The sequence below is a fragment of the Heterodontus francisci genome, chromosome 23, assembly GCF_036365525.1.
Source record: "Heterodontus francisci isolate sHetFra1 chromosome 23, sHetFra1.hap1, whole genome shotgun sequence".
NCBI classification, from domain to species: Eukaryota; Metazoa; Chordata; class Chondrichthyes; order Heterodontiformes; family Heterodontidae; genus Heterodontus; species Heterodontus francisci.
This window is the reverse complement of record NC_090393.1, coordinates 6,625,534-6,639,063: the sequence shown is the minus strand read 5'-3', so window position 1 is coordinate 6,639,063 and position 13,530 is coordinate 6,625,534. Positions and strand designations below refer to the sequence as shown.

The window sequence follows — 13,530 nt, the reverse complement described above, 5'->3', positions numbered from 1 at the left end:
ATAGCAACACCTTTAACTTGAAGGAAGTGAGTGGAGCTGAAGGAGAAGTTGTTCAATGTGAGAACAAATTCAGCCAGGCGGAGGAGGGTGGTGGTGGATGGGGACTGGTCTGTTCAAGGAAGAACAGGACAGCCCTCAAACCGTCCTGGTGGGGGATGGAAGTGTGGAGAGATTGGATGTCCATAATGAACAGGAGGCGGTTAGGGCTAGGAAAGTGGAAATTGTCAAAATGATGTAGGGCATTAGAAGAGTCACGGATGTAGGTGGGAAGAGACTAGACCAGGGGAGAAAAGCTAGAGTCAAGATAGGAAGAAATAAGTTCAGTGGGGCAGGAACAGGCTAAGACAATGGGTCTGCCAGCACAGTCTTTTAGGAAGGATTTAGAAGCAGGCTGTCCAGGGCTGTGGGTCTTTGAGGTTGGAAGCTGTAGAGGGAAGATCTCCAGAGGAGATGATATCAGTGACTCTGTAATGTAGACTTGGTATCATCAGCCACTGAAATATGATGAACTGCACAGTGATGACTTGGGGCCCTCTCACTTTGTCAGTTCTAATTCATGTCTTTCATCTCCCACAGGTCTCTCAGGCGTCCCTGAGCAGCTACCGTCAGAGGAGGATGAAGACTCCTCAGAGGAGGTCACTCCCTCTGAAGAAGCATCATCACATGACTCATGTGCATCCTCCACCAGCTCAGATATACACCTCAGTGGGGCCTCCAAGAGAAATAGTTGTGTTCTCGCATGGTGTTTCACACATCACAAGTAAGCAAGAGACAGGTCAGCAGTGGAAAGTCCCCGTTGAAGGGTGCAGGACCCTCCAAGCTCTGCTCAGCTGGATGCAGATGCTGAATCTCAAGGTAATCGATGAAGATGACAACTCTGAAGCAGCAGCAGAAAATATGTAAGGCTCTGTCAGTCTTTCTAGCGGCACTGAGCACGATTGGAGAGAAATTGGAGGTGTCCGTCTTTAACATGAGTTCCATGATGCCTCAACCCTTTGCACTGATGTCTGCATCCATGGAAGGAATGGTCACCTGCATGGAGCATCAGATGCAACAGGCAGTCAAGTGCATGCTGGCCCTCCCCAATGGACTGCCATGTTAAACACAATGGAGGAAAGTCTCACCTTGGCCATTCAGCACCTAACTGAAATGCAGCAAGGCTCTCCAGAGCTTGGCTAGTGGGGATGTGTAGATGGGCCATCAGAGAGAAGATGGAGAAAGGGGACATAGAATTGGGGCTCTGCTCAAAGCACCTCCACTCTTCGTCCCTTGTCCATGCCCCCAGTCAGAGCCGCGCATGTTGCTTCCTTTCCCAATGGCTGTGTCTGTCCCTGCATTGGTTACCACAGTAACATGGGCATACTGACCATTGGTTACCACAGTAACATGGGCATACTGACCATTGGTTACCACAGTATAGACGTTGGCACAGAAATAAACCCAGGCCAGTATAAAACAGTGTAATTTAATTTTACCTCTTTAATTGTGTATAAATGTGTGTACCAGAGAGAAATGTCAACATAATAATTTAAACTCTGATTCCATTGACTGTAATAAACAATTTAAAGCTCCTTCTAACAGATAGTTCAACCACCTGATTAGATTATGACCTTGATATCACTCCCATCGATGCCTAGTCACTTAACAACACATCAGGTATGTGAGATGCTTGGTGATTTGTGCTGGATCTTGTGTCATGATTGTGGTTCCTTGCCCTCATCAAACTGTCACCCTGGAGAATTAATTTACAGTCTCATTTCTAATTTGCTTCCTTTCTGTTTGAAAATAGGAGTTAATCTCCCATATGGAATCACAGAATGGTTACAACACAGAAGGAGGCCATTCAACCCATTGTGTTCGTGCCAGGTCCCTGCAAGGGCAACTCCCCTAGTCCCACTCCCCCAACTTTCCCCATAGCCCTTTTAAATCCCGATTGAATCTGCCTCCACCACACTCTCAGGCAGTGCATTCCAGATCCTAACCGCTTGCTGCATAAAAACATTTTTCCTCATGCCACCTTTGGTTCTTTTGCCAATCACCTTAAATTGGTGCCCTCTGGTTCTGGATCCTTCCACCAATGGGAATAGTTCCTTCCTACCTACTCTGTCCAGATCCCTCATGATTTTCAACACCTCTATCAAATCTCCTCTCAACCTTCTCTTGTCCAAGGAGAACAGACCCAGCTTCTCCAATCTATCCAAGTTACTGAAGTCCCTCATCCTTGGAACCATTCTCGTAAATCTTTTCTCCCTAATGCCTTCACATTCTTCCTAAAGTGGACACAATGCTCCAGTTGAGGCCGAATAGGGAAAGCAGCTATCACCTTTGGCTGACTCGCGAAATGCGCATGGAATAACACCAAGCTGACCCTTAGGACCAAGCTCATGGTTTATAAGGCCTGTGTTTTCAACACTTTGCTGTATGGCTGTGAAACATGGGTGACTTACAGCTACCAAGAAAAGAAGCTCAATAATTTCCATCTTCTGCCTGCGGTGCATTATGGGTATATCCTGGCAGGACAAAATCACAAATGTGACAGTCCTCTCAAAGGCAGAGATCCTAAGTGTGTTGGCACTAATCAAACAGCGGCGGCTTCAGTGAATCGGACACATCCACAGGATGGAAGATGTTTGCATACCAAGGACCTTCTGTATGGTGAGGTAGCCGGGGTCAGACGACCAGTGGGGCGCCCAAAGCTCCGCTTCAAGAATGCTTGCAAGCGTGACATGAAGGCCATAAATGGCGACTATCACACCTGGGAGCTACTAACTGGCAAGAGGGAAATGGCGACACACCCCGTGCACAGGCGTGTACTACCATGACAACCGGTGGCGACAGCAGCTTGGCAACAGGCTCCAACACTGAAAATAGCAACTCACAGCGTCACTTGACGGCGTCAATTGCGGCACTATCAAGGATTGACCTTCAGCAATGGTGCACCAAGAGAGGACACCACACCTAAATGGATTGTTTGCTGTGTGTCCATCATTTTTCGTAGATGGAAGAATGTCAACAACAACAACAACAATTTGCGTGGAGCAAGCTCCCACAAACAGCAATGTGATAATGACCATTTTTAGTGATGTTAATCTTCAAGATAGTGTCCTGGGCTCTTTGACATCCACCTGAGAGTGCAGATGGGGCCTCGGTTTAATATCTCATCAGAAAGACAGCAATTCTGACAGTGCAACACTCACTCAGTCAAGCCCTCAAGCTCCACTTTATACCCATCTGGCACCCAACCACAATCTTGAAATCACTCCAGAATATCTATAATTTAAAAAAATGAACACTACATTGCAGACATCCAAATCACATTAGCCCACTGGAACCACTCTAGTAATTTTGTGGATAGCTTCTGTGCACTTGCATTGGGTATTCACAGCCTGCTCATTTGTTCCCTGTTGAGTTTTTCAACAAAAGAGCTTGTGCTCGAACAGTTCAAAATATTTCTTTCTGGTATTGGAAACATATGATTTTCCTTTAATTCATTCTCTGGGAACACGGGTATCACTGGCAAGGTTGGTATTTATTGCCGATCCGTAATTAGGAAGGTGATGATGGGCCTCCTTCTTGAACTGCTGGCGTCAATTGAGGGACTTGCTAGGCCACGTCAGAGGAAAACTAAGAGCTAAGCTGGACTAGAGTCACATAGGCCAGACCAGGTAATAACAGCAAGTTCCTTCCCCTAAAGGACATTAATGAACTAGTTTGGTGACAATCTGACATTCTCATGCTCACTTTTACGATGATATTCATTGTAAGCACTATTTTCAATAATCGTCATTCATTTGTTGTAACCTTTAAATTCTGTTTACCAACTAACCAGGCAGGCACCAAATGTAAAGCATCAACATTGGCTTAATCAAACAAGCCAATAGATAGAGGAAGGAATCACTCAAATCCAGCAAGCAACTACACCTGCACTGTAAACTCATTGATGTCAAGTCTTCATAGGCTCATTTTTATATTGCCTCTGATGTACACTGTCAGCTTTGAATCTGTATTGGCTCGGGACTGATTTCATTTTAGTACAAAGTGTGAAGACTATACACATTGTGTACAGTTTTTCTTTGAAAGATTGTACACTTGTCCACAGAAAGGCATTTTGTAAAAAAGAGAAGGTATTGTTTAGAAAGTTTGTGTCCCTCTTAATGGTAATCTTCTTTGGCCTCCTTGTCTCGAGAGACAATGGGTAAACACCTGGAGGTGGTCAGTAGTTTGTGAAGCAGTGCCTGGAGTGGCTATAAAGGCCAATTCTAGAGTGACAGACTCTTCCACAGGTGCTGCAGATAAAATTGGTTGTCGGGGCTGTTACACGGTTGGCTCTCCCCTTGTGCTTCTGTCTTTTTTCCTGCCAACTGCTAAGTCTCTTCGGCTCGCCACACTTTAGCCCCGCCTTTATGACTGCCCGCCAGCTCTGGCGATCGCTGGCAACTGACTCCCACGACTTATGATCAATGTCACAGGACTTCATGTCACGTTTGCAGACGTCTTTAAAGCGGAGACATGGACGGCCAGTGGGCCTGATACCAGTGGCAAGCTCGCTGTACAATGTGTCCTTGGGGATCCTGACATCTTCCAGGCGGCTCACATGGCCAAGCCATCTCAAGTGCCGTTGACTCAGTCGGATGTATATGCTGGGGATGTTGGCCGCCTCGAGGTAATGAACTTCAATTATGATGCCTTAACCTTCAAATTCACCCACGTACATCAGAAATTGACCCTATGCAACTTAAAGATGTACAGAGCTCGAATTAACAATGAGTTTAATGCTACCTGCCATTATTAGTGTATGAATCGTCCAGTAATTTATGATGAGGAAGAGATATCCAATGAGTAAGCTCACTGCAGAAAGTTAAGGCCGGTACCTAACAGCCTAAGGATCCCTTTAATAATGAGATTTATGTTCCTGCAATGCCACTCAACCTCTCCGGCCCAGAAAGGAAACAATTGATACTGCGAAGTATCATTCCTACAGGTAGTATATTGTTCCTAGAAGCTTTTAAAACTTTAAAGATCTTTCTTTTCTGTCTCTTTTTTCTCTCTCTTAATCCAAACTTTGTTTTCATCTCTTTATTTCTCTTTCTGTCCCAGATTTGATTCTAATCCACCTGTTGTTCCTCTATTTCTTTCTCAATCCTTAAACTTCATCAGATAAGGAGATAGACTGTTGGTCCCATCATTTACTGAGCTCCCAGATGCCCCATTGCTCTCGCTGCATGATCAGCTCATACTTAAAGCAATTTGCGATGCAAACACTTTTTCAAGATGAAGGGTGAGGGAAAATGTCTAACTATCTGGGCATGCGTGAGATGCCCGATTCCAGCAAATTTTGGGTCTTCAAAAACACTTTCAGCATCAACAACAAAATATCCTCTCCTTTTTAAAGAAATCTTGGTTTATGAGACTAATCTGTTTGGAATTTGGTCTTGTCCCATTTTGGACCCAACTTAGTCCATATTCATTCAAATTTCTGACTCACACGTTTGTCCCCTCTGCCACATTGTTGCTGCAACATTTAGAATGAATTGCAATGGAAACAAGTCAATGTTTTATTGGAAGGCAATATATTTTGTTTTTATATTGGTATGGGCTGAAAAATTGGATGGTTACCAGACCTGGACCTTGTTTATAAAGTGTGATTGTGTGGCCATGCAGTATATTGGTTGTAAAATGAGTAACATTTGAATGAGATCATTTTCCCTTCCCAGTTTATGATAAGATGCTTTATTCATTTTTGAACATTAGATTCATTGATTTTCAGTATAAGGCATGGGTGTTGTGAGAAATGAAATGAATGATCAATTCAAATATAATTGTAACAACTCCTGCTTTGAATTTAAATGACAATTATTTCCACCTCACGATCTCTGCTTGATCCCAATGAGCTCAGTAGTAAAGAACAGAAGAACAAACTTTCACGAGCTCAGGACATCCCAAGGTGCTTTACAACCAATGTGAAGTACTTTTGAAACGTAGTCACTGTTGTACTGTAGGAATCACAGCAGCCAATTTGCACACAGCAAGATCCCACAAACAACAATGTGATAATTGAGACCTAAACTAAGCCACAAAAGCATTGGGAACTGTTTTAGTGATGTTGTTTGAGGGGTATATGTTAACCAGGGCACCAGAGGAATGTCCTTACTCTTTTTTGAATATTTTCATGATATCTTTTAAATCTACCTGAGCAAGGGTTCAAACAGTGCACATCTCCAAATGAACATTACATTGGAAATAACATCAGGAAGAAAACATGATTTTCATGTCTTACCTTGGACAATAATGTGAAATAATGAAAAGATTCACAGCCAGATTAAAAGCCTGACAGTTTATTTTTTATTTGTTTGGGGGATGTGGGCCTTGCTGGCTAGGCCAGCATTTATTGCCAATCCCTAATGGCAAGGTAGTGGTGAGCTGCCTTCTTGAACCGCTGCAGTCCATGTGGGGTAGGTACACCCACAGTGCTGTTAGGAAGGGAGTTACAGGATTTTGATCCAACGACAGTGAAGGAACGGCGATATAGTTCCAAGTCAGGATGGTGTGTGGCTTGGAGGGGAACTTGCAGGTGGTGGTGTTCCCATGCATCTGCTGCCCTTGTCCTTCTAGGTGGTACAGGTCACAGGTTTGGTAGGTGCTGTCAAAGGAGCCTTGGTGAGTTGCTGCAGTGCATCTTGTAGATGGTTGTGATGTGAACATTCCTTCCACCATTATCCTAGCTGATGGGGGGAGTTAGTCCTACACAGCAAGAAGGTTTTATGGCTTCCACAACCTATAGGATACAACCTATACTAATTCTGGCCTCTTGCACATCCCCGATTTTAATTGGCAGCCGTGCCTTCAGCTGCTTGGAGCCTAGGCTCTGGTATCCCCTCCCTAAACCTCTCCACCTTTCTCTCTCCTCTTTTAAAATGTTCTTTACGAGCTTATTCTTTGACTAAGCTTTCAGTCACCTGTTCTAATATCTCCCGATGTGACTCGGTGTCAAATTATGTTTGATAATGCTCCTCTGAAGTGTCTTGGGCCATCTTACTATGTTAAAGGTGATATATAAATGCAAGTTGTTGTTGTTAATTGGGCCAATAAAATATGCTTAGTCCCATACATCTCGTTGCATTACATGATGAATGTCCTTTGCCTTGAGGATTAATACTTGCTTTGAGATGGGATTATCTGGCTTTTCATAAAACTGTATCTGGAGAAGTGTTCTATGGAACTACAAACAGTGACAGCGTCTAAGGATCCTTCAACTTTGATAGAGAATTACAGTTTCCGTTATCCATTCTTTAGATATGGACCATACTGCAAGACTACATTTATTGCTGATCCCTAGTAACCTTGAAAATGGTGATGGGCCTTCTCCTTAAACTGAGCTGGTAATAGTTAGTTTAGCAGTATTAATCATTTAATACATCATTTTACTGGACACTTCAATAATTTCTTACATGTACCAGATCATAAGTGATACTGTTTTCAGGAGCTGAACCTTAGTGCAATTTTATTTGGGTTCTAACATTTCTCACTGAGGATCTCTATCTCACATACCTTATCAGTTGACATTCTCCAACATCATAGAGTCATTTACAGCGTAGAAAGAGGCCATCTTTTGATCTGGTTCAAAATCAAACCTCTTGATACTGTATCACTTTTGAGCCAAGGATTATTTTAGGTGTAAAATGGCTTTGATAAGCTTTACTGTCAGTGTCACTGCCAATTCTTCCAATCTTCCTTCCAATTCTGATTGAGTTCATTGACAGTTGATTCGAGTTATGTGGAGTTACTAGGAAAGCTGAGATTGTTCTCCTCAGAGCAGAGAAGGTTAAGGGGAGACTTAATAGAGGTTTTCAAACTTATGAGGAGTTTTGATAGATCAAGTAGGGAGCAACTGTTTCCTCTGTCATAGTTTTACGATCATTGACAAAATAACTAGAGGTGACCATAATATGATAGAATTTCACTTTAAGTTTGAAAGTGATGTAGTTTAATCCAAAACTAGGGTCTTAAATCTGAACAACGGAAACTATGAAGGTAAGAGGGGCATGTTAACTGTGGTAGATTGGGAAACTACATTGAAAGGTATGACGGTAGACAAGCAATAGCTAACATTTAAAGAATTAATGTATGATTTACAACAAATTTACATTCCTTAGAGACAAAAAACCCAGCAGGAAAAGGGATCCAACCATGGCTAACGAGAGAAGTTAAAGATTGTATTAGATCAAAGGAAGAGGCTTAAAAAGTTGCCAAAAAGGTAGTAGCCCTGAGGACTGGGAGCATTTTAGAATTCAGTATAGATTAGAATTAGAACATTACAGCGCAGTACAGGCCCTTCGGCCCTCGATGTTGCGCCAACCTGTGAAACCATCTGACCTACACTATTCCATTTTCATCCATATGTCTATCCAATGACCATTTAAATGCCCTTAAAGTTGGCGAGTCTACTACTGTTGCAGGCAGGGCGTTCCACGCACCTACTACTCTCTGAGTGAAGAAACTACCTCTAACATCTGTCCTATATCTATCACCCCTCAACTTAAAGCTATGTCCCCTCGTGTTTGCCATCACCATCTGAGGAAAAAGACTCTCACTATCCACCCTATCTAAACCTCTGATTATCTTATATGTCTCTATTAAGTCACCTCTCCTCCTCCTTCTCTCCAACGAAAATAACCTCAAGTCCCTCAGCCTTTCCTCGTAAGACCTTCCCTCCATACCAGGCAACATCCTAGTAAATCTCCTCTGCACCCTTTCCAAAGCTTCCACATCCTTCCTATAATGCGGTGACCAGAACTGCACGCGATACTCCAGGTGCGGTCTCACCAGAGTTTTGTACAGCTGCAGCATGACATCGTGGCTCCGAAACTCGATCCCCCTACTAATAAAAGCTAACACACCATATGCCTTCTTAACAGCCCTATTAACCTGGGTAGCAACTTTCAGGGATTCATGTACCTGGACACCAAGATCTCTCTGTTCATCTACACTACCAAGAATCTTCCCATTAGCCCAGTACTCTGCATTCCTGTTACTCCTTCCAAAGTGAATCACCTCACACTTTTCTGCATTAAACTCCATTTGCCATCTCTCAGCCCAGCTCTGCTGGGAGGACCAAGAAACTGATAAAGAAAGAAAAAATAGAATATGAAAGTAAACTAGCAAGAAACATAAAAATGAACAGTAAAAGCTTTTTGAGGTATTTAAGAAGGAAAAGACTAGCAATGCCAAATGTGGAATAGCAGAGAAACTAATGTCATGCTAGGCCCCCACCTGCCAAGAATGAGGAACATAAATTTTGTCATGAACATTGATTTTAAACTGTTACTGGAGTGAAGAAAGGACTTGTTAAACAGATCAGCCATGGCTGGAAAAGACATTTGCATATTAACAGACTGTGATTCAAAGGACAAAGGACCATTCCCTGACACATTCAACCCACAATGGACCTTGATCACCAGCTGTTGTGTGTTAGAGGAGCATTCCAGAGACTGCTAAGGTGATACAATCTAAGACATGGTCAGACCAGTTAGTTACATGACTAACCTGCTTGGCAACCTGGGTTTTTCTGAATTGTACAGACAGTTTGAACAGAGAGTGTCTGTTTGCTCCTGGACTGAGAAGATCTCTCCTCTCTGCTCCCATCTCTTTCTCACAAGCCTCTGAATCCACTGACGACACATGAACCCCAAGAGAGAAAAGTCTCCTACAGTGAACAAGGTTTATGAAGAATACTAGGCCCCAACAAAAAGCAAAATCTACCTACAATCAAAGACTCTACAGTGAGCTCGAAGAACCGTAACAAAAACTCTTCAGATATTGCCTCAAACTTTTCCACTTTATTTTTCTTCTGCTCTTTTCTGTGTGTATCGCGTATGCATGCTAGCATGGGTGCGTCGTGTATCTGTAGGCGCCAACTGAATTAGAGTTTAAGTTCAAGTTTAATAAATTTCAACTTTTCTTCTTTAAACCTAAGAAAACCTGTTTGTGCTGGTTTCTTTGCCTAATAATTGGAAAGCGGTGAACAAGGATGCCTGGACTAATGATCAGGAGACATGTACTAACAGATTGTTTCAGATCCACGTTTAGAACTTCATAACTCAATGCTTTAAATATTAAAATATCTGACATGTTACATTATAATCAGAACAAAACTGTTTTAAGTAATTTTATCCATTTCAATGCAAACACAATACCATATCTAAGTTTTTAAAATTCATTCGTAGTATGTGGGAATCACTGGCAAGACCAGCATTTATTGCGTATTCCTGGTTGCCCCTTGAGAAGATGCTGGTGGGAACTTCTTCTTGAAGGTTGATGTGACATAGGCCAGAGCAGGTAAAGTCAGCAGGTTTCCTTCGCTAAAGGACATTTAGGAAATAGTTTTTTTTTTACAACTGGGCAGATATTTTAAAAACGGATTTAACAACGAACTCAAACTGTCCTAGTGGGATTTTAATTTATGCTCTCTGGATTATTAGTCCAGTAATATAACCACTGCACTACTGACCCTGTGGATTTCATAGAATCCCACAGCACAGAAGGAGGCCATTCAGCCCATTGTGCCTGTGCTGGCTCTCTGAAAGAGCTATCCAATTAGTTCTCTAGTTTCTCAACGTAACTGAACTCCTTCACTTCTGGTATCAATCTGGTAAATCTCTTCTGCGCCCAACCAAAGACCGCCATGTCCTTCCATAAGGTGCAGTGCCGGGAATTGGGTACAATAGTCCAACTGAGGATTAACCAGTGATTTTTAAATTTTAGCATAACTTCCTTCCTTTGTGCTCTATACCTCTGTTAATTAAACCAAGAATTCCATATGCTTCATTTCACAGCTTTATCAACTTCCCCTATCGCCTTCAAAGATTTGTATTTGTGAACCCCCAGGTATCTCTGTTCCTGCACCCCTTGAAAATGTTACCATTCTGTTTATGCTGCCTCTCCTCATTTCTCCTTTCACAATACATCACTTCACACTTTCCTGCATTGCCTTTCCTCTGTCATGTGTCTGCCCATTTCACCAGTGGTGACAGAAATTGAGAAGGAGTAACCACACACGGAAAACATCTGATCAATGTGAAACTGTTAGCAATGAGGTCGTTTGGGCACTGGATTACAAATCAGACTAAGTTATGTTGGCATTGTACAGATCAATGATGAGGTTAGTTCTAGAATATAGCATCCAGTTAAGACTAAGATGAAACAGTGTACAAGTGTTTTAAAGAAACCTATATCGAACACTGGTTCAGCTCCAGCCAGAGGGTTGTGTCCAATTCTGGGTGACCCACTTTGGGATGGATGTGAAGGCTTTAGAGAGAGTACAGAAGAGATTTACTAGAGTGGTTCCAGGGATGAGGGACTGTGGTTGTGTGGGTGGACAGGAGAAGCTGGGGTTGGTCTCGTTGGAGTGGAGAGGGCTCAGGGAAAATTTGATAGAGGTGTTTAAAATCATGAAGCATTTGGTTAGAGTAATTGGGGTGAGGTTGTTTCCAGTGGCTGGAGGCTCGCTGACCAGGAAGCGTGGATTCGTGTTGTTTGGCTGGGGAGCTAGAGGCGACATGAGGGAAGTTTTTTAGCGCAATGACTGGTTGGGATTTTAAAGGCACTGCCTGTCTGTGGATATAGATTCAGTGGTGGATTTCAAAAAGAAATTGAATAAATACTTGAAGGGGAAAAAACTGCAAGACTCCAGGGAACGAGCACGGGAGTGGGACTAACTAGATTGCTCTTCAAAATAGCTGGCAGATAGAAGAGATGAGTCACAAAAAGTTTGTATGCAGGTACAGCAAGTAATAAAGGAGGCTAATGGAATGCTATCCTTTATTATGAGAGGAATTGAAAATAAAAGTAAGAATGTTATGCTTCAGTTATACAGGGCATTGGTGATACCACATCTCGAATATTGTGTGCAGTTTGGTCTCCTTATTTAAAGAAGGATGTGAATGCGTTGGAGGTGGTTCAGAGGAGGTTTACTAGATTGATACCTGGAATGAGCGGGTTGTCTTATGAGGAAAGGTTGAACAGACTGGGCTTGTTTTCACTGGAGTTTAGAAGAGTCAGGGGAGACTTGATTGAAGTATATAAGATCCTGAATGGTCTTGACAAGGTGGATGTGAAAAGGATGTTTCCTCTTGTGGGTGAGTCCAGAACTAGGGGGCACTGTTTTAAAATTAGGGGTCGCCCTTTTAGGACAGAGACGAGGAGAAATTTTTTCTCTCAGAGGGTTGTGCGACTTTGGAACTCTCTGCCTCAGCTGGTGGTGGAGGCGGGGCCATTGAATAATTTTAAGGCGGAGTTAGATAGATTCTTGTTAGGCAAGGGAGTCAAAGGATATCAGGGCTAGATGGGAGTGTGGAATTCGAGACACAAACAGATCAGTCATGATCTTATTGAATGGCAGAGCAGGCTCGACGGGCCGAAGGGCCTCCTATTGCTCCTAATTCGTATGGTCGTAGTGTCGAATGTGATAGATTGAATGGCCTCCTTCTGTTATGTACTATTTTGTGATTCCATAATGAAAGGTGTAGATTTGGTTGAAGTAATCAATCTATTTAATTTATTCAATAAATATAGAACTCAAGAGGAGAAGAGCAAAGTGGGAAAAATCTTTCTTCTTACCCACTCAGGTTGATGCCTACGCGAAACAGACTCCCGTAGAATGGAACTAGTCACAAAGGAGCTGGATCAATATCTACTGAAATTGGGCAATAAAGGTTAAGAAACAAAGAGAAATTACAGCAGAGAGGGAGGCTAGTCTTCCTCTTGCATCTCCTCTATCCCATTTTCCCACCCTTTACCAGTATCCTTTTGTATTCCTTCTTTTCAGTAATTAATAATGTTGCTTCTGGTTTTTTTCCAGGAAAAAATGAGAAGTCACTTACAGACATTGTCCTCAATGTAAAGGAATCAATGGATGATATGGGAGAGCAACAATGGGTTCTGGAATGGAATGAGCTTGTTAGACTGAATTTTTTAACAATTGCTTCAAACCCTCTTATGTTGTTAAATATTAATCTGTGATCATCACCATCCTCATCAGGATGCAATAAACAATTCATTAGCCTGCCTGGAGAATCAATAAACACATCGCACCCATTATGTCAGGAGCTCGCTGGTACTCAGCTGGGGTTGTCTGCCCTCTGCTCGAGCTGTGTACACAGGGATGTAAATGCTCATGGTCTGGTTTTTAAAGAGAAAGTTGCTAAGATATGCTTTCACCTGGCCGAGGAGGTTAAGATGCAGGATGATAACGAGAAGCAATTTTGTCAAGTAAGATGGCTCACTATTTTGGGAAGGCATAGCATGTTCATTATTATGACACAACAGCCAATTGTACTGAACCCAAGAGTAACTGTGGCTCTGCTTGACCATTCACATTGCGTGAAATCAATTCATATCTGGTCAAGCCTTTCCTCTGCCCTCCTTCCAAATTATTGACAGAGAGCATGTGAATGTTTGTGTGAAAGAAACAATATTCAGTTCATATGTCAAAGGGGCATATTGTTGCATCACCTCGGTTTACATAGATGTTGG

At 42.5% G+C, this 13,530-nt stretch overlaps 1 long non-coding RNA gene across 4 annotated transcripts in view; it reads left to right on the top strand.

Annotated features, from left to right (window-relative positions):
- Positions 1-13,060, top strand: part of LOC137382959 (uncharacterized) — a 42,079-nt gene extending 29,019 nt beyond the window's left edge. For 3 of the 4 annotated variants that reach the window (XR_010977309.1, XR_010977311.1, XR_010977312.1), the window contains 2 exons: positions 12,624-12,710; positions 12,857-13,060. This is a non-coding gene — a long non-coding RNA (uncharacterized lncRNA). Of the gene's footprint in view, positions 1-12,570; positions 12,711-12,856 lie in introns of all 4 variants that reach the window. The other variant, XR_010977310.1, reaches the window with a different exon arrangement.
- The last annotated feature ends 470 nt before the right edge of the window (positions 13,061-13,530 follow it).